Source organism: Pongo abelii, chromosome 2 (assembly GCF_028885655.2).
Source record: "Pongo abelii isolate AG06213 chromosome 2, NHGRI_mPonAbe1-v2.0_pri, whole genome shotgun sequence".
Classification (NCBI taxonomy): Eukaryota; Metazoa; Chordata; class Mammalia; order Primates; family Hominidae; genus Pongo; species Pongo abelii.
Window position 1 is genome coordinate 137025240 of NC_085928.1, and position 22353 is coordinate 137047592.

The following is a 22353-nucleotide window of genomic DNA, read 5'->3' on the forward strand; positions in this document are numbered from 1 at the left end:
TAGGCATGTGCCACCATGCCCAGCAAGTTTTTGTATTTTTAGTAGAGACGGGGTTTCACCATGTTGGCGAGGATGGTCTCAATCTCTTGACCTCGTGATCCGCCCGCCTCGGCCTCCCAAAGTGCTGGGATTACAGGCGTGAGTCACTGCACCCAGCCTCATGACCCGCTCTTTTGCCTCCCTTATATTGTGTGATTTTGTAAAAAAGTAAAAAGTACTGAAATTCTTTGATTTTGGAGCTGTTCATGTTTTTGCTTGCCTTGGGCACAGAGTAGTTTTTCTGTCTCTTCATCTTACTCACTTTTGTGAGGTCTTAGCTTAAATGCCACTGTTCCAGGAAGCTTCTTTATGCTACCAAGTCTGTGTTGTGCTCTTCCTGTTTGGCCAAATACTCTACACTATAATATTTATGTATTACTCATAATACATAAATATTATGAATTATGAATTATAATATTTATTGTGAATTATAATTACCTTTTTACTCATTAGTCTATGTCCTGCTTTTGACTGCTCTGTGAGTGCCAGGGCCATGTATAACATCTTTACTTTAATACTTCTGGTGGTGTGCTTGTTAAAAATAGATGTCCAATACCAGGTACTGTTCTATGTGTTAAAAATACAGCAGTAAATAAGAGGCTGTTCTGGTTGTTAACTGCTGTGTGACAAATGGCTTCAAAACTTTGCAGTTTAAAACAACAGTAATATTTATTTACTCATGATTTTATGATTTTTGCAGGACTCATTGAGGGTAGTTTATCTTTGTTTCATCTGGTGTCAGCTAAGTGGGGGTTAGATTATCTACTTCCAAATGGCTCACTTACATAGCTGGCAGTTTATGCTGGCTGCTGTCCAGGAGCTCAGCTAGGGCTATTTACTAGAGGTACTAAATGAGGCCTTTTCCTGTGGCCTGGCCATGACTGGTAGGTTCTAAGAAGCAGTGCTCTAAGAACAAGCATTTCAAGAGGCAAAAAGTGGAAAAACCTAGTCCTCTTAAAGGCTAGGCTAGGAACTGATAGACCATTACTTCTGCTGTATTTTGTTGGCTAAGAAGACAAAGAGTCAGCCCAGATTCAAGAGGAAGAGAATTAAACTCCATCTATTGGTGGAGAAAATGACAAAGAATTTGCAACTATACTTAATTTGCTACACAAACTTAAAATACAAAAAATGAAACTACAAAAATTGTGGAATGAATTAATTCCTGTCTATACTTTCATCTTCCCAAGAATCAAAGTACAACATTAAGTATAATTTTTTTTTTTTTTTGAGATGGAGTTTCACTCTTGTCCCCTAGGCTGGAGTGCAGTGGTGCATTCTTGGCTTACTGCAACCTCCGCCACTCTGGTTCAAGCGATTCTCCTGCCTCAGCCTCCTGAGTAGCTGGGATTACAGGTGCCTGCCACCACGCCCAACTAATTTTTTTGTATTTTTAGTAGAGATAGGGTTTCACCATGTTGTTCAGGCTGGTCTCGAACTCCTGACCTCAGATGATTCTCCCGCCTCGGCCTCCCAAAGTGCTGGGATTACAGGCGTGAGCCACCATGCCTGACCAACATTAAGTACAATTTTAAAAAGCGACCTTTGTTCTCACTCTTCTTGAACAATTTTACTTAATGTTCTTTATTTCTGTAATTATTCAGATGGTTTCCTAATTTTGTTTGTTTGTTTGTTTGTTTTTGAGACAGTCTCGCTCTGTCTCCCTGGCTGGAGTGCAGTGGCGTGATCTTGGCTCGCTGCAACCTTTGCCTCCCGGGTTCAAGCGATTCTCCTGCGTCAGCCTCCCGAGGAGCTGGGACTACAGGTGTGCGCCACAACGCCCAGCTAATTTTTTGTATCTTTAGTTGAGATGGGGTTTCACCGTGTTAGCCAGGATGGTCTTGATCTCCTGACCTTGTAATCTGCCTGCCTTGGCCTCCCAAAGTGCTGAGATTATAGGCGTGAGCCACCGCTCCCGGCCCGGTTTCCTAATTTTTACATTTTAATTGAGCATGTAACTTAATCAGTTTTGTGTTCTGTTTTTTTTTTTTTTTTTTTTTTCTCAAATTTCATCTTTCACAAATCCTCATGCACTGATGCTACCCTAAGCATATTTCTGGAGTTGAGATTGTTGTATCAGAGGGTATGTGTAATAGAAATTTTGGTACTTAACTGCAAAGCTGCCTTATAGAAAGATAATTTATACCTCAGCTTTTAGTGCAGGAAAGAACTAATTTGTTTAGAACATTGCTACCAGAGGGTGTTGTAAATCATTGTTTTTGGTTAGTCTGTTGGCAAAAATTGATAGATTGCTTTTATTTTTCTTTCTTTATTGCCTGTTTGAGCCTTTGTTTATTTTTGGGGATATTCACTTTTTTTTTTTTTTTTTTTTTTTTTTTTACTGATTTTCAGGTGCGCTTGAGTATTGTATCTTTAACTCTTTGCCTTTCGTATATTGGAAATATTCCCAACATGGTTTTTAAATTTGCTATATATTTTTAAAATTCTTATTAAGAACTATTACATTTTTATGTAGTCTCATATATTACTCTTTTTCTTTACGGTTTTTGGTTTTGGGATAATGTTGGAAAGACTTTCCCTATTCCAAAATTATAAAACTGTTAACACTTAATTGATGCTACATTTTTATGGTTTCATATTTTTATGTATAAGTCTTTGACCTATTTGAAAATACTTTTTCTGTGTACAGAGAAGGTAAGGAACCAAATTTATTTTTTTTTCAAATGGCTTGACAACTTTTGCAGCATAATTTATTAAGTTACCTTTTTTCCACAGATTTGAAGCACCACCTTTATTAAATTCGAAATGCCCATATGTTCTTGGATCTGTCTCTGGAATCTTGGGATTTATTCCATTGAGCCGTTTGTCTCTATATGTATCGGTAACAAATTCCTGTAGCTCTTAGTACGTTATAATATCTGAATAGGACCAGACTTCCCTCATTATTCTCTTTATGAATTTTTTTTGGTTGGTCTCACATGTTTACTTTCATGATTTTTGATAGTTTTTCAGTTGATTCTCTTTGGTTTTCTAGGTAGAAAATACCTACAAACATTGGTGACTGTTCCCTCTTCCTTTCTAATATTTATGCCTTTTTATTTTGTTGGCTTATCTAATTTCTTTGGCTACCGCTTTCAGAATAAATTTAATAGTGATGGCAGCCAGGCTCCTTGTTTGATGCCTAATGTTAATGGTAATGTTTCATATATTGCTCCGTTAAACATTGTGCTGACTTTGGTTAGGGTGTGTGGGTATGCATGTGTGTGCTCTTTAAAATCACATATAACATAATTTCTGTAAGGTATGGATGTTGACTGTTATCAAATGCCTTTTTGGGTTTCTCTTGACATAGTTATATTTTCCACCCTTTGTCCTTCCAATATGGTGAATTATATTAACAGATTTTTCTAGTATCAAAATATTGTTATGTTCTTGGAGTGAACATTTATCATATATTACTTTCTAATATAGTGTGGATTTCTACTTGCTAATACTCTTTTGGATGTTTGTAGCCATAGTCATTCATAAGCGAAACAGGCATGCAGTTCTATTTATGTGTTCTCTTTGTGAGGTTTAACATCACTGTTATACAGGTTTCATCAAAATAATATCCTTTCTCTGTGCTCTGGAACAGTTTAAAGAGCATGCCATTGAAATAACTCACCTATTTGTGTAGGCCTGGTGCTTTTTGTGGAGTATTCCTTTGTTTATTCTCTTAGCTTCTTCCTTGGTTATTTATGTGTTAAATTTCTCTCATTTCTTGGATCAATTTTGGTAATTCTTATTTTTCTAGAAAAATCATTTATTTCATGTAGATTTGTGGACGATTAACAATTCAATAAACGTTCAGGTTATTTCCCCCTTTTTGGTGATTTCTGCTTTTGTTATTGTTCCTTATGACTCTGTTTCTTGGCAGAAACAAGATTGTACTCAGTTCTCCTTTATTTGTTATCTTTTTACCACTCTGGCTAAGTTTCCAGTTGTTTCAAATACTTAATTTTTGTACTTTTTTTTGTTTGTTTTTTTTGAGACAGAGTCTCACTCTGTCACCCAGGCTAGAGTGCAATGGCACGATCTTGGCTCACTGCAACCTCCACCTCCCGGGTTCAAGCGATTCTCCTGTTTCAGCCTCTCGAGTAGCTGGGATTACAGGCATGCGCCACCGTGCCTGGCTAATTTTTGTATTTTTAGTAGAGATGGGGTTTCACCATCTTGGCCAGGCTGGTCTCGAACTCCTGACCTCGTGATCCACCCGCCTCAGCCTCCCAAAGTGCTAGGATTACAGGCATGAGCCACTGTGTCTGGCCAATTTTTGTACATTTTAAGTATTGCTAGTGGGGGGAAAGTCAGTAGACCACTAAATTCCACAGCTGTTATACATATTTCTATTTGAAGACTTAATTTCAGAATCTTACTATCTATTAGTAGCCATATAATAGGATTGATCTGTTAGATTTGGTAAGATTCTATTCTAGACAGTATTGGTGGAATCAAGTTGAGTAAAGAGGTTATTCTTTGCTGTGTCAGTGTTACGTAGTTCCACAAAATGAAACTTTTAGTGATTAAGATATAAAAATATGAAACCTTTTGAAATAGAAAACAGGGTAATATGATCAGCTTGTTTACATGGACAAAGTAATTTTCTGAAAACAACTAGAAGAGCAGGATAAAATATATTAAAAAGGTTTATTCTTTCAGAGCTAACATGCATAGCAGCAAAAGAAATCATCAACAAAGTAAACAGACAACCTACAGAATGGGGGGAAATATTTGTAAACTATCCATCCAACAGAGGTATAATATCCAGAATCAATAAGGAACTTAAGCAATTGAACAAGCAAAAAACAAACAACCCCATTAAAAATTGAGCAAAGAAATGAACAGGCACTTTTCAAAAGAAGACATACATATGCAGCCATAAGCATATGAATAAATGCTTAGCATCATTAATCGTTAGGGAAATGCAAATCAAACCCACAGTGAGATACCATCTCATACCAGTCAGCAATGGCTATTACTAAAAAGTCAAAACATAACATGCTGGTGAGGTTTTAGAGAATAAGGAATGCTTAAAAACTGGTGGTGGGAATGTAAATTAGTTTAGCCATTGTGGAAAAGTAGTGTGGTGATTTCTCAACTTAAAATAGAAGTATCATTTGACCCAGCAACCCCATTATTGGGTACATGCCCAAAGAAATATAAATTTTTCTATCATAAAAACACATGCACACGTATGTTCATTGCAGCACTATTCACGACAGCAAAGACATGGAATCAACTTAAATGTCCATCAGTGGTAGACTGGATAAAGAAAATGTGGTACATACACACCGTGGAATACCATGCAGCCATAAAAAAGAATGAGATCATGTCCGTTGTAACAACATGGGTGAAGCTGGAAGCCATTATCCCAAGTGAACTAATGCAGGAACAGAAAACCAGATACTGCATGTTCTCACTTGTAAGTGGGAGCTAAATATTGAGTACACATGGACACAAAGAAGGGAACAACAGACACTGGGGTCTACTTGAGGGTTGAGGGTGGGAGAAGGAGGGAGATGATCATAAAAGTACCTGTTGGGTACTGTGTTTATTACTTAGGTGATGAAATAATCTGCACACCAAACCCCTGTGACATGCAGTTTATGTATATGACAAACATGCACATGTACCCCTGAACCTAAAATTAAAAAACAAATTACCAGGACTGAATCTATATGAAGGCAGGAATTCAGAGAGAGAAGCAGAACATTAAGGACTGCTTTTCTTCTGAGGACATTTGCCACATTCTGAGGAGCTTTTACTTTGCTTTTGAAGGCCTCACAAGGCACAGGATATAGAAATTGAAGCCCAAGTTGGCCCAAGGTGGGGAGTCTAATAAGAAATTCCCTCCGTATAAAACTGAGACTCCAAAGAGCCATGCCTGTAGAGTATGAGCAAACCAAAATTAAAACCCCGACTATGCTCTTGCCCACAGGAGGCTGCAAGAAAAGTTGCCTTGGACCTAAAAAAAAAAAAAAAAAAAAAAACTTCACTCCTAAGTAGTTATAACAACTGGCCTTCTCTCTCGGATTTGCAGTTCAAATTTTACTTTGCCTGGTACCAAAAAATCCCTTAAACTGTGACTTAAAGTGGTTTTAGATACCTCACAGAAAGAAATGAAAATCCTCTCAGAATACATTTTAATTTTAGGCTCCAGGGAATTCTCACAAATAATTTTCCATAGAATTAGTTCACAGTAAATTATAACCAAGCACACAAGGAAACATGATACCATGAGTAAGAGGCAGCAAAAACAACAGACAGAAATAGACCCTTAAAAACTTTGGATATTGGAAATACCAGACAGAGATTATAAAACAACTGTATTTACTGATGGAAAAATATCTGCTGGGAACAAGAAACTTAACATATTTGAAAAAGACCTAAGCAATGAAACCTCTACACGTGAAAAATGCAGTAATAATTATAATGAAAAAGTTGGGTGTAGTTAACAGCAGATTGGATACAACTAAAGAAAGAGATACACAATGAGCTGGATATGTGAGTGAAGAAATTATCCAGAATGTATCACAGAGAAGGAAATGGGCAAAAAGAAAGAGGGTAAGATATATATTTATAAACACACTCATACACATATTACATAGAATGAGAAAGTGACATGTATTTCATTAGTTTTCCAAGAGCAGAAGGGAAAAATAATGGGAAAGGAATAGACAATATTTGATGAGATAATAGTTGAGAATGTTTCAGAGCTGATAAAAAGCACCATGACAAATTTGAGAAGCTGAGAGAACTGCAAGCAGAATAACGTAAAGAAAATATGCATCTAGAGACATCATAGTAAAATGAAGAACATCAACAACAAAGAAAATCTCTTAAAAGTTGCCAGAGAATAAAAGATTACCTTCAAAGGAGCTGAGGCAGTTACAATATGATAACTGACTATACAGGGGCAAAAATGGAAGCCAGGAAACTGGAGTGATAACTCAATGTGCTGGAAAAAAATTTGCCAATCTAGGCTGGGTGCGGTGGCTCATGCCTGTAACCCCAACACTTTGGGAGGCTGAGGTGGGAGGATTGCCTGGGCCCAGGAGTTTGAGACCAACCTGGACAGCATAGTAAGACCCCATCTCTACAAATACTTTAAAAAAAATTAGACGAACGTGGTGGCATGTGTTGGTGGTCCCTGCTGAGACCATAGGCACAGCTGTTTGGGAGACTGAGGCTAGAGGATTGCTTGAGCCCAGTGAGGCTGCAGTGAGTTGTGATTGTGCTACTGCAGTCCAGCCTGGATAACACAGAGTGAGAGTTTGTCTTAAAAAAAAAAAAAATGTTGCCAATCTGGATTTCTATACCTGATGAAAATATATTTCAGGAATAAGGGTAAAATAGTGAAATAGACATTTTCAGATAGAATTGGAAAATATTCTCTGATTTTAAAGAGAACATGTATAGATAGATATATTTTCTGATTGGTTCTAGTATTATAATGAAGTATTCTAATGTAGTTGACTCTTGAACAGTGTAGGAGTTAAAGGTGCCCACTCCCTGTGCAGTTGAAAATCCATTGATAACTTTTGACTCCCTCAAACTTAACTACTAATAGCTTACTGTTTACTGCAAGCCCCACTGACAATATAAACAGTTGGTTAACACATAAATAGACTGGTATCTACATGTATTTTATGCGTTAATTTTGATATTTGTAGGCTGTGTGGTTCATCTGAATTTTTTCAAATTGTTGTGACTCTCCAAAGAATTTTTTAAATATATGTTTTGAAAAAATCCACGGGTAGTACTGGCACAGTTCAAACCCGTGTTGTTCAGGGGCAAACTGTATAAGCAATTCTGAGCTTCACATAATTATTTTATTCTTAGAAAATTATTGTTTATACTTAGTAAACACAGATACTGTTTGGCAGTACTTTTACCAATACATTACTCCAACTTTTGGATCTTTGCTCTGTTCAGAATCATCAGTATTTTTGTAGGAAATCTTTTGCGGTGTGATTAATGGATGTTTTTAAGTCTTGCTATATTAATAATGTATTTTTTTATTTTTACTTTTTTGGTTATTTTTTAATTTTTTAATTTTCATGGGTATGTAGTAGGTGTATATATTTATGAGGTACATGAGAGTTTTGGTTCAAGCATGCAGTGTGAAATAATCACACATAGAGAATGGGTATCCATCCCCTGAAGCATTTATTCTTTGTATTACAAACAATCAAATTACACTTTTAGTTACTTTAGAATGTACCATTATTATTATTGTCTAGTCACCCTAGACAATAATATAGTTAATAATAGTTGCGCTATCAAATAGTAGGTCTTATTCATTCTTTAGAGCTATTTTTTGTACTCAATGACCAATTTCACCCCAATAATTCTTAATATTCATATTTGAAATGGTAAAATGCAAACCACATTTGGGGAAAACTGTGTCCTGCTATTTGCAAAAATTAGTCCTAGAAATTGCTTTACTCTAACTGCCCCAGTCCCAAATATATTTCTGGGGGAAAAAATAGTGGGAGATGTGTTTTTCATCCATGAACAAGGTTTGTATAAGGGAGATCCTAGGATAGTGGGATGAGCAAACAGACCTTAAAGTTACATGGATCTGGATTAGAATCTGGCTCCACCACTTAGTAATGCAGTCTTGATCAAGTGACAACAGTTCTGAGACTTAGTTTTCTCATTTGTAAAATAGGGATAACGACTACCTTGCAGGTGTATTGTGGGCGTATTGCAGTTGTGTTTGTAAAAGGCACTGAGGACAGTGTATGACTCTTAGTGGGTTCCCAATATATTGCAACTTAAAAATTGTTACTACAGGTTGAGCTTTTGAAAAATTGAAATCTGAAATGATCCAAAATCCAAAACTTTTTGAGTGCAGATGTGACACCAGAGGTGGAAAATATCAAACCTTACCTGTGATGAATCACAGTGAGAACTTTGTTTTATGCACAAAATATTGTGTAAAATTACCTTAAGGCTGTGTACGTAAGGTATAAATGAAACATAAATGAATTTTATGTTTATACTAGGGTCCCATCTCCAGGGTATCTCATTATGTATATGCAAATATTCAAAAATTTGAAAAAAAAATCTGAAACACTTCTGGTCCCAAGCATTTTGTATGAGGGATACTTGTGCTGAGTAAAATAGAAGCGTTAATTAAATCTGGCAAGGAGGTTGAAATTGTACAAATAATATAAAAGAATTGATGATACTTTTAATATAGAAGAGTTAAGGACATTGATATTAATGATACATTTTTTTGAAGGCAAGAAAATAGCAGAATAAAGCTTTACCTGTTGATTTGATGGTTAGTTTTCCATAACGTTGGTTGTGTATGTTGCTCACAAGTCAGGCAACTTCACATTATTATTATTAGTAGTAGTAGTTAATTAATTAATTTTTTGAGACTGTCTTGCTCTGTCGCCCAGGCTGGAGTGCAATGGCATGATCTCGGCTCACTGCAATCTCTGCCTCCTGGGTTCAAACGATTCTCTTACCTCAGCCTCCCCAGTAGCTGGGATTACAGGCATGTGCCACTACCACCTGGCTAATTTTTGTGTTTTTAGTAGAGATGGGGTCTTGCCATGTTGCCCAGGCTGGTCTTGAACTCCCGAGCTCAGGGAATCTGCCCGCCTCGGCTTCCCAAAGTGCTAGGATTACAGGCGTGAGCCACCATGCCCAGCCACATTATTATTATTATTATTACTATTTTTTGAGACAGGGTCTCAGTCTGTCGCCCAGGCTAGAGTGTAGTGGCACAATCTCAGTTCACTGCAACTTCCACCAGCCAGGCTCACAGCTTCACATTCTTCATGACACTTATGAAAGAGGCAGTGGCATGAAGGCAAGATGAAATTAGTGACTTTATTTAAAAAGTTAAAAAGATTGCCAGCCACAACACACACACACACACACACACACACACACACACACACACGCTCTCACACACTCTTACTTTTCTGTCTCTTGATGTTGAAGTTCATGTTGACAGTTAACTTACGGTAAACCTGAATTTTTTAAAATTAATTCAGTTAAAAAAATGGTTATAAACTATGTACTTGACATATTACACTTTTGTTTTCCAAAGGTAAATTTATTGACCTGCAATAATTTAGGATAACAGCCATCAGAGAACTCTAATTACTGTTTAAATTAAGAATACTTATTTCTATAAAATATTTGATAGACCTAGATTTTTCTTTTTATAGTTTATAGTTGAGACATGAATATAATTTTTTGTTGTTGTTGTTTTTGAAACAGTCTCGGCTGGGTGTGGTTTCTCATCCCTGTAATCCCAGCACTTTGGGAGGCTGAGGCAGGCGGATCAGTTGAGGTCAGGAATTCAAGACCAGCCTGGCCAACATAGCAAAACCCTGTCTCTACTAAAAAATACAAAAATTACTCAGGCGTTGTAGTGCACACCTGTGATCCCAGCTACTTGGGAGGCTGAGGCAGGAGAATTGCTTAAACCCAAGAGGCAGAGGTTACAATGAACCAAGATTGTGTCACTGCACTCTAGCATGGATGGCAGAGCGAGACTCCATCTCAAAAAACAAAAAACAAAAAAAAAAGAAAAGAAATAAAGTCAAAAAAAAAAAAGAAAGTCTCACTCTGTTGCTCAGGCTAGAGGGTAGTGGCGCTATCACTGCTAAATACAGCCTTGATTTCCCAGGCTCAGGAGATCCTCCCCACTCAAGTGATCCTCTCAAATAGCTGGGACCACAGGTGTGTGCTACCATGCCCAGCTACCTAAAAAAAATTTTTTTTAGAGACAGGGTCTCCCTATGTTGCCCAAGCTGGTCTCAAACTCCTGGGCTCAAGCAATCCTCCTACCTTGCCTTCCCAAAGTATTGGGATTATAGGTGTGAGCTACCATGCCCAACCTACAGTGTTTTATGATGTAGAATTACTTGTACACCTTGCAAATTATTTTCTAGTTTTTTTATTTTTACTCAACATTTAGCCATTATTTTCTCTCATTGAGTAGTGATGACTTAAGTAGAATGTATTAGCTGATTGCATTTTTAAACCATATTTTTTATTATAATGAAATTTAAGAATATTATAAAGACAATGCAGAGGTTTTTATCTTTGAAACTTGATATCATTTAAAAAATGTTGGCTACACAAATGTGTTACATTTGTAGCTTTTCAGTTTTTTTCAGGTTACAGAGACATTGAAAACAAAGCAGCCATTTCTTGATTTATCTTTTAAAAAGTTGCAGGATCTTCAGTCTAATACTTGAAAGTGATTTGGGTAAAAAGAGTGACACGGCTTTATCTAAATATACACATACACAAATACTTCCTATTAAACATGTTAAGTGTTTTAATTTTCTTGATTTACTTTAGACACTCATGTGATGCACAACTTGAGCACAGCAAATTTTTGTGTAGTTAGATCATGTGATATTAGTATTCATGCAGTGCTGGTTTTGATCTTGGAGGTAATCCCTTATAATCACAAACTTTAAAGAATGTTAGGATTATACTTTCTAAGTTGATATATTTTGCATTAGTAAAAATACATAGGATTAGAAAAGACACTGTATAAAACACATGTAGATTATTTTCTTGTTTACATTTGGCTTTGTATTTCCTATTTTGAGCTTTGGTTGTTTATATAACACAGACTGGTAATTTCTTATTAACTAGTGAATGTACTATGTGAAAAATTATAGGTTAAGTTTGAGTGAGCCTCTGTTTTATGTCCTCTAATTTTATATTTTGAAAATGATATTTTTTGATTTTATTATGTCAAACTTAAACTTTTGTGCATCAAAGTCAGTCCTCACAGGAATAGCAGTTACTACTATTGTTTGTTAAGTAGAGTTTGTTCATGTATCTCTTCAGTGCTGTAGTTTGACCTTTCTGCAAAACCAAAGGGATTTTTGTGGATAATCATGTCTTCACATTCTGTAATACTATTAAGAAAACTGAGGTTAAACAAAAGAAATCTAGATTTTTAAGTTTATCTAATAGTCCATTAAAAAAAATAATACTGGACAAAATGGGCTTTTCTAAAAAGTCATGATTGCTTATGGGAAATAAATGATATGCTAACAGGTTTTACTGGGTGACTTTTGTGGTGCTCTGCTGAGAAACCTTTCATTTTTCAGATACTAAATAACATTCTAGATTTGTAGTGGAAAAATACATAACACTGCAGTTTCTCCTTAGTGGTTTGTCAGTGTGTATGGTGACCAGGGTTATTAGTTGATGGTAAGCTTTCATTTGAAACATTGTGGTTTTTTTTGTCTTAAATAGCCATTATCCTTTATAAAAAAGTTTATTTAAGAAACTATAAATTATTGCAGTATTGAGAGGATCAATGAAAACTTTGGTGGAAGCAAATCTTTTTTGTAATTTAGTTGATTTTATTTTTAAAATTTCAATACTTGATGATACCAAGGAATTATTGATATTGTTGAGATAATGACATTGGGATTATGTAAGAAGAATTTGTACTTTTTGTATGTTTTCAGTATGTAGTGGTGAAATAGGTCTGGGACAGTTGAATAACTATAGCAAAATTTGATTATTTTTGAGTCTGGGTCATCTGTCTATAGGGTTTTTTAATTCTGTTTTTACTTATTTTGTATATATTTATTAAATGGTATTATAAAAATCAATTAGAGATTACCATGGGCTGGAGGAGGAGCATTGGGGAATGATTGTTTAATTGGTGCAGAGTTTCTGTTTGGAATGATGAAAGTTCTGAAAATAGACAGTGGTAATGATGGTACAGCATTGTGAATATACTTAACATTGATTTGTACAATTAAAAATGGTTACAATGGTAAATTATTTTATTTTATTTTAGTTTTTTGAGATGGAGTCTCACTCTGTCACCCAGGCTGGAGTGCAGTGGTGTGATTTCCGCTCACTGCAAGCTCCGCCTCCAGGGTTCACACCATTTTCCTGCCTCAGCCTCCCGAGTAGCTGGGACTACAGGTGCCCGCCACCACGCCCGCTGATTTTTTTGTATTTTTGGTAGAGATGGAGTTTCACCATGTTAGCTAGGTTGGTCTCGATCTCCTGACCTCGTGATCTGCCCCCCTTGGACTCCCAAAGTGCTGGGATTACAGGCGTGAGCCACCGTGCTCGGCCACAATGGTAAATTTTATGTTATGTATTTCACAGTAATAACAAACCAATAAAAACAGGTCCATTCATAACAATAATCCCCAAGAACCATCTTCTTTTAGGAAAAACCTTTGGGAATATGCCAGGGGGTGGGAAGAGAAAGAAAAGGAGGGATTAGGATAAATAGGGTGCTGGCTGTTGCTAAGCTAGTAGCCAGGGGAGTAGTCAGACCTTTGGGGCTAGCTCTCGAAATGTGTTGGAGGGCACCTTCGCTTTTCCCCTTCCTATCTTGTCTTGTTAACTTCCTACTTCAGTACGGAGAAGAGGAAGGAAAAACACTCTTGTCATTTCAGCACTCCCTTAGTAGGGTGGAATTCTAGAGCAGTATTCTAGTGTAGGTTAGTGGTTTGTGAGATACTTCATGGGCTGCTGTCAGCATAAAAAAAAATTAAAAACATCAAGTGCACTGTGCATAGTAAGTGTAAAGGTGGTTATTATAAGCATTTTGTTTCAGTTAAATGTGTATGTGTATGGGTTTGTGATATAAAATATATTCCTTAGAGTGGTACATGTTTTGAAAAGGAGTAAAGGAGTAGTATGGAGGATATTGGTGGCCACCTAGTCACTGGAAAGCATATATCAAAATTTGTATAAAGAGGCTTAGATTATAAATAACTCAGCATTTCACCCTATTTTTAGACATTAATCAGACAACCAGGAGGAGCAGTAGGCCAGGAACATGTGTAACAAGACTGTTCTATCAGTATATGATGAATAAGCGATGTACAAAGTTAGAGGAGTACATGGGATGGTGGCTTGAAGGTGCTCATCTCATTTAGGGCCTTTGTTTTGGTAAGAAATGTGTATTAATTGGTAATTACTAATGAACTTTTTGAGGTAGGTCCTTGTGATCTGTTTATTTGCAGAACACGACACAGTAGATGCTGAGTAAATCTCTCATTATATTTACACAAATATTATTTATGTTAATGTGTGAAAGTTTGATAGTATTAAATAAAGATTATTTAAAGTATTAGCTATAGACTGTCATGTTGCTTTAGCCCCCCCCCACCTCTTTTTTTTTTTAAAGTCCTTTACTGCTTTATTTTTAGCTTGAAGTCACCCTCATGGCATATTTTTCCAGAGAAAGCAAGGGAGAATAGTTAATAGAATTATAATCTAGAGTCAGAGAAGACTGATCTGAAATTTTACTTGTACGGTTTACTGGCTAGGTGGCTTGGAAAAATTTTGTAACCTTTTTCGATTTTTATTTCCTCACTGTGAAATTTCCTCTGAGAGTTTTACATAAAATGAAGTGATTTACATAAAATGCCTAGAATTTTATGCTCAGCAAGTCCTTGTTATTGAAGTCAGGTCCCTCTTTCCTCAAGTCTAATTCTTCCAAAGTTTGTAATCTTAAGTCAGTTTTTTGCTTTAGTTTGGGGATTGCTGGGAATATTATTTTTCTTTAATCAAGAACAAACATTCAGATTAATAAACCTTGTTTATGTATAAAATAAAAACAAATGGTAGATATTCTCTCTGCTCTACAAATATTTCATTTCCTGAAATATTCTATGGCAGTGAGTGAATTACTGTTTTATCAGACTAACTCTGTTAAAGGAATTTCACATGATTACATGAAAAAGGAGTTGAGAAGTACTATAATAGTTGTTAACACTGAGCTATTTAAAAAATTATGCCATTATTCCTTATGTTTAAGGTGGTTCTTTTCAACTTTGATATTTTACATTGTTAAAAAAACTATATGAAATATGTTTAATGGATAAAGGTGTATCTTTCAGCTGATTAGTTGGATTTATCTTGAAAAAGGACTGAATTTTGTAGATTTGAATGATAAGTCGCTGACAGGAGGTCTTTAATTTTTTTTTCCCTCTGAACAGGTGTCTTGGCCTGCAGTGACTCCAAATCCCATAAGCCTTCCAATTGTTCCTTCCACTAAGTAAATTTCAAAAAAGTGACAATTTTATTATAAGTGATTGACTGAATTCAGACAAATATTGCAGCTGAGTAAAGACTTCATCCCAGTAAGGAACATTTTGGTCTGACTAAAATGTTAGGCTCCTTATTTTTACTTTTAAGAATTTATGCATGGTGTTCTCTCTCTGTTTCTGTATTTAGAATGTTTTTTGTGTAATGAACTTTCTTCAAGATTGAAAGTTTTTATGCTCTACGGTGCTGAAGTGTTATACTATTTCATAAATTTTTTTCTTAAATGACATTTAAAAACAGTCAGGATTCATCCAGAAAATAGTTACCACTGTAAGTCTTTCAGCAGAGGAAACTTACCCAGGAGCTAGTGAGACAGGTAATAGAATTGCTCAGGAGCAAATGAGACTCTGAGACAACTCAATTATTAACAACAGCAGGAAGCCTCTATGCTACCCTTAGGACTGAAAGAAAGATGAGAAAAGGTGGTGATACCAGAGTATAGAATCCACGGCTGTGTGCAAAACCAGAGCCATAGCAACTGTGCATGGTAGGAGCTGGGACATCAAAGGGCTGAACTCTCTGGAGAGAACTGGAGTTATGAAAGGACAGTCTCCTGTCAGGGATGCACAGGAAGTAGGGAGAGAGGGAAGAGAAATACTCCGGCTTCTTTTTCTTCTGCCTTCTGCTTACCTGTCAGTGCCTCCCCACTGGCCAAATCTTTGCCAGAGGTCAGGATTGCTTGGGAACACAGTTGCCTGTGATACAGAACAGCACAGGTTAAGTCTGAGGAATGGATCTGAAAGCATTTAATTGACTAGCTCGACAACTACATTACCATTGTATAATATTTATCGATATACCTGTGCGCCTGTGTAACAGTGGCTATTATGAAGATTTTGGGGGAAAAAAACCCTATTTTTTTTTTAAATGATGGAAAGAATTCCCTAAAAGCTAATTATTAAGATCAGCATTTTAGTTTAGTTAAAAGATTTATGGAGTAGCACTGTAATAGGTGAATGAGCTGCAAACAACCATGAACACTTGGCTCTTGGTTTTGCAGTACTCATCATCTACTAGAAGAGATAGTTTAAAAAAAGATAATTTTAATTCGAATAGAATGTTTGATAAGTTAGAGATGGACACATGTTTTTGTGGGAATGCAAGAGAGGAGCAGTTAAGCCAGCCTTGTAATTTGTGGAACACTTTCAGCAGATTGGAAAGCTAGCTGGACTTTGAAAAATCGGTCAGAGCTGGTAAAGAGAGTGAAAGGGACATTGGTAGAAGAAGGAAAAGTATGAGCAAAGGCACAGAAGCCCAAAAGAGTTTAAAACGTGTAAGAAACTTGAATCAGGTCACTGTTGCTGGAGCAAGTTGGTGGCAGGTAAGACCGTAAATTGGGGCTGGAAAGTGAGGGAAGAGGCCAGGTTATTTTTATTGACAGGAGCTATTTGAAGGGGGTAGTGAAGTGACCTGATGAAATCTGTTTTGGCTGTACTTTTCCACAGTGTGGAAGATGAGTTCTGGTGGTTGCTGTAATGGAGGTAGTAGACCTCTTAAGAGGTTATTACATTATGATAGTCCCAGCAATAGAGGAGTGGTGGACATAAACTCTCAATGGTGTCGTCTTTTTATGTCTTAAGTCGTTCATTTCATCTAAGGACCTCGTGCCAAGCGTCTCAGCCCATGCCCAACTTTTTTCTTTTTTTTGAGATGGAGTTTCACTCTTTTCGCCCAGGCTGGAGTCCAATGGCACAGTCTCGGCTCACTGCAGCCTCCGCCTCCCGGGTTCAAGTGATCATTCAGCCTCAGCCTCTTGAGTAACTGGGACTGCAGGCATATGCCACTACATCCGGCTAAATATTTTTAGTAGAGATGGGGTTTCACTATATTGGCCAGGCTGGTTTCAAACTCCTGACCCTCGTGATCCTGCCACCTCAGCCTCCCCACTTTTTTTTTTAGGAGACATAGTCTTGCTCTCTCTTCCAGGCTAGAATGCAGTGGTACCATCATAGCTCACTGTAATTTCAAACTCGTGGGCTCAAGCAATCTTTCCACCTCAGCCTCCTGAGTAGCTGGGACTACAGGTGCGCTACCAGGCCTGGCTAATTTTTTTGTTTTTGTAGATGGAGTATTGCTCTGTTGCCCAGGCTCGTTGTGAACTCCTGGCCTGAAGTGATCTTCCTGCCTTAGTCCCTCAAAGTGCTGGCATTTGACAGGTGTGAGCCACCATGCCTGGCCTCCATGTCCCACTTTGATAGATCCTTCTTCTATGTTATTTGAAAATTCAGAGTAACTCTAAGACAAAAATGGACAAAATGATTTTTTGTTCCCAAATTGCATATGCCCCCCTGTATATACTGATACTTGGTCTCCTTGAAAAAATCATTGTCATAGGGCTAGAAATGAGAGTAAGTCACAGACCTTGCTCTCTAAAAATAGAAATGGGAACCACTAATCATGATCGAGTATTCTCTAGAGTACTGGAAGAGTGCTTTGCTCTCCTGGACCCAGGTAAGCCCTGTGTAATGGAAGTAATTTCACAGGAACTTGAGATCAATGCCCAGTATTCCCTGGTCTAACTTCTGATATTGAAGAGTGACAGATTTGCAGAATGACATTTATATTTAGTAAATATATCTTTTAAAATACTCATCCTGCATCTGAATAAGATCTACTTTACAAATTCATTTTAATGTATATTCTCTGATAATTTTGATAATACATGTGAGGTAAATGTTATTGTTATTGCTATCTTCCTTCCTTCCTTTGCACATTTAAGTCTAGGTTGTCTTAACCTCTAGTGGGATTTCTACTGTATCTTGCATAGATTGATCAAGACAGAATTTTTGTCCTGAAGGATCCTGTAATGTAATGGGGGTCAGCACTATTAAGTCTTGAGTCAGGTTAGGTTCTGTTTCTTCTTGAGTCAGGTTGTAACAGTACATTTTGTTTTTATTTTTTTAAGAGATGGGGTCTCACTGTGTTGCCCAGGCAGGAACTCCTGGGCTCATGAGTTCCTCCTGCCTCAGCCTCATGAGTAGGTGGGACTACAGGCACATGCCACCATGCCTGACTTTAGTTGTTTTCCCAAAGCGTTTTTGCAAAGACTTTATTCCTTGTTATGTGTGGTCAGTAAATTCTCTGTTCTTTACCTTGTGTTTAGTTAGAGTTGTGACAAAACTGCCTTGAATGTCAAGAGATAAAACAAAAAGCAAACCAAGCAAACAGAAGAAGAATGTCTCTCCCAGTCTTTGCGGATTGGCTCTCTTTGGGAGTACTCCTTCAATAGTTAGCCAGGCTTGCACTGAGCCTAGGAAGCAGTCCAAGGTGGAAGCTTAGAGTTCTCACAAGTTTTTTCTGGTGATGCATGTTACAGTGCTGTCTTCCAAATTCCCCTCTATGCTCTTAATTTATCAAATAAATTCTCTCCAGCTTCTGGGCATTAGGTGACTATTGTATGTTTAGACAGAAATCTTTTGTCTCAGGCATCTATGGGTTATTAGTTCTACTTGCCATGTTTTCAAGATGATTGCTGCTTTTGTAGCCTGAGTTCTTAGGTAAAATAGAGTGGAGCATCTTGCGTCAGTCATTAAGGTAGCTCCCAGACAGGTTAGAACAGATATACACAATAATTTCCAAATACAGTCTATTCTGCTCTCTCTGGAAGCAGAGAGGGAAGACACAGGGAAGACAGCCTAAGGCTGCCATTTGTACCAGGGAAGAGATGGGGCTGGGGCATGAAAAAATATTATAAAGCTTTTGAAGTTGCCTTTCTCTTGATTCAACATTCATTTGGCTATTGTAAAACTTTGACTGTTCCATGGTTTTGACAAAACTGGTTCTTATAGTTACTGCTTATTTTTTGATGTTTCAATGGGTAGAGAGAACTTGGAGCTCCCTACTTTGCCATTTTGCTGACTTCACTCCCATTGTGGTTTTGATTTGCATTTCCCTGATGACTAATCATGTTGAGCATGTTTTCATGTGCTTTCTGGCCATTTGAATATCTTCTTTGGAGATTTGTGTATTCAGATTCTTTTCCTATTTTTTTATTGGGTTGATTGTCCTTCTATCATTGAATTTTAAGAGTTCTTTATATATTCTAGATACAAGTCTCTTATATATGATTTAGAAACATTTTTTCCCCCATTCTGTGGCTTGTCTTTTCGCATGACTAAAGTGAATTGTTGAGTTGTCGTTTGAAAACCACAATAATTTGGCTGGGCGCAGTGGCTCACGCCTGTAATCTCAGCACTTTGGGAGGCCGAGGCGGGCAGATCACGAGGTCAGGAGATTGAGACCATCCTGGTTAACATGGTGAAACCCCGTCTCTACTAAAAATACAAAAAAATTAGCTGAGCGTGGTGACGGGCGCCTGTAGTCCCAGCTACTCGGGAGGCTGAGGCAGGAGAATGGCGTGAACCCTGGAGGCGGAGCTTGCAGTGAGCCGAGATCGCGCCACTGCACTCCAGCCTGGATGACAGAGCGAGACTCCATCTCAAAAAAAAAAAAAAAAAAAAAAAAAGAAAAACACAATAATTTAAAATTTTGATGATACCCAGTTTATCTATTTTTTCTGTTGTTACTTATACTTTTGGTGTCATATCTAAGAACTACCTATATTTAAAACTTAAACAGAAAAATACGCGAGTAAAGAAAACTGACAGGTCAGAACAGAACCAGGAGATGACTTTGTCAGATAAATCAAGTAAAGAGAGAGGTTTAAGTCAGGGGTAGTTAATTACATCATATGCTGCAGGGAGTTTGATGAAGAACAGGAGGGATAGGAGACACATATAAAGTAGGATGTCAGAAAGGGTCATAAATGGCTTTTGACACTGGGGTGGAGAGTGGTATATATAGCCAGTGATAAGCTGGTATCTGCTATCAGAATTAGTGAGTATTTAATTTACTTATTTCACCTTAAAATGCTGATTCCAGGGCTCTGAGTTGTGTGGAATTACAGTTAGGCGTCTCAGAGTGGCTCTCCTTTATGCTTTATACTGTTTTTCACTGGTCATTGTTCCAGATGCTTTCTTGGTTGCCTGCTCAGCTTGAGCCCTTCTTGTCTGAGAAGTGATACTTCTGCTCCAGTGGTGGGCCTTTGCAGCTATGTCAGTGGGACCCTCGTATTCCCAATACATAGCTGTTAGGACCATGAGTAGGACTGTATGCTAAACTGGGCTAAGTAGTTTTCAACAATTTAAAAATGTTGGATGGCAGAGATGCAAGTTTGATTCTGTAAGGCTTTTCTTCTAGAAATACATGTAAAACTGAGGCCGAGACAGCCATAGCTAGCCTATGGTCATATAAAAACAGAGGGGACTGGCATGTGGGAAACAAAATGAAGCCCACTGCCAGGGAGGTCTGAAGTCCCTGAGAGATACAATAGCCTTAATTCCTGGCAGCTTTGCAGTTCTGATTTCCAGACTCTTGTAAAGATCTATTGTAAAATTCTTGTTCATCAGTTCTGTGGGAGACCATTATTTCTTTTGAATAAAAGTTGTCACTTTGGGCTAAGCAACTTTGTGTGGGTTTCTGTTACTGGTACCCAGAAAACCTTGTCCAAGAGAGTGACACATAGAAATGGTAATGATTTCACCGAAAGAAGAGAAGGGAGTAAGGAGACACTTTCCTATGAGGTGCTTATATGATTTTAATCTGTGATGCTGGGCAGTGACTTCACAATGGTGATGATTATTTTTATTGTGGATTTGTTTGCTTGTCTGTGACATGCATTTAATTAAGCATGTGTTTTACATTGTTGTTCTTTGGTACTGGCTTTCAAATTTTGATAACTTGTCTTTGTAATAAAGTAAAGACAGTTTGGCATTATCTTGTAAAATGGAACATGCACATTACCTTCAACACAATTCCACTCCTGGTTGTGTGAGAGAAACTCTTGGATGTGTGCACTGGGAGATATGTTCAAGAATACTTCATAAAAGCACTGCTTGTAACACTGAAAACCTGTAAATACATCAGTAGGAGATAGGATGAAAAAGTTATGGCATATTTATACATTGCAATGTTATATAGCAGTGCAAATGAATGACCTAAAGCCACATGTGTACACATTGATTATCTTAGAAACATAATATTTAATGAAAAAATATGTAGTGTTTCTTCACTGAAAAATACGTATGGTACTATTTTAAATGAGAAACTTCAAAACAAGTTAAAAACTAAGCAATATATTGTTTAATTGTTCATAAATGTAGAGTAAAACATTAAGGAAAAGGGTATGATTAAGATAAAATTTGGGATAATGATTATCTATGTATGAGGGGGGCAGAAGATTAGAATTATGGAGGAATATACCAGGAGCTTGAAGGCATTGGTAGTGTTCTACTTCTTAGGTTTATAGGTAAGTTTATCATGTTCATATTATTTTTATGCTTTGTAACATATCTGTAACTAATACATGTATTCTTTTGCATGTATCAAGTACTTCATAATGCAAAGTTAAAAACTTTTATACATAAATTTAGTATAAAAATACCTTTTTAAAACAAAAATGAAATTCACAGGAAAAAACTCAGCATTTCTAAAATGGAAATAACCATTAGTATTTTTAACCTAGTGTTCTCTCAAGACTTCTGTCTTTATTGCCTCATACCACCATCTCAGGCCCCAAATTCTAGTATCATTTTAGACCTTATAATCCTAAGATTAATTTAATAATGAATGCTAAGTGCTAGGGATATTATAATAAAGATTTTAATAACTGTTTTCTTAAGGATTAAATAAATGAAAACAGGCCGGGTATGGTGGCTCATGCCTGTAATTCTAGCACTTTGGGAGGCCGAGGTGGGCAGATCACGAGGTCAGGAGTTTGAGACCAGCCTAACTCAACATGGTGAAACCCCGTCTCTACTAAAAATACAAAAATTAGCTGGGTGTGGTGATGCATGCCTGTAATCCTAGCTACTCAGGAGGCCGAGGCAGGAGAATTGCTTGAACCTGGGAGATGGCAGTTGCAGTGAGCCGAGATTGCGCCACTGCGCTCCAGCCTGGGCAACAGAGCGAGGCTCTGTCTCAAAATAAATAAGTAAATAAATAAAAAATGAAAACAGTCTTCACCCCGTCTTTTCCTCTTATTGTATCAAGTCATTCAACAAGTTCTTTCTATTTTTATCAATATATTTTTATTTATTTATTTATTTATTGAGATAGAGTTTTGCTTTGGTTGCCTAGGCTGGAGCTCAGTGGCATGATCTCGGCTCACTGCAACCTCCGCCTCCCGAGTTTAAGTGATTCTTCTGCTTCAGCCTCCCAAGTAGCTGGGAT

At 37.1% G+C, this 22353-nt stretch overlaps 1 protein-coding gene across 4 annotated transcripts in view; it reads left to right on the forward strand.

The window, feature by feature from the left end:
- Positions 1-22353, forward strand: part of TBC1D5 (TBC1 domain family member 5) — a 592946-nt gene that overhangs the window by 10782 nt on the left and 559811 nt on the right. Inside the window, exon 1 of one of the 4 annotated variants that reach the window (XM_063722171.1) lies at positions 14914-15158. The exons of the other annotated variants lie outside the window; for them this stretch is intronic. The gene's annotated coding sequence lies outside the window, so the exon portion shown is untranslated. Of the gene's footprint in view, positions 1-14913; positions 15159-22353 lie in introns of those variants that run through there. 4 annotated transcript variants of the gene reach the window in all.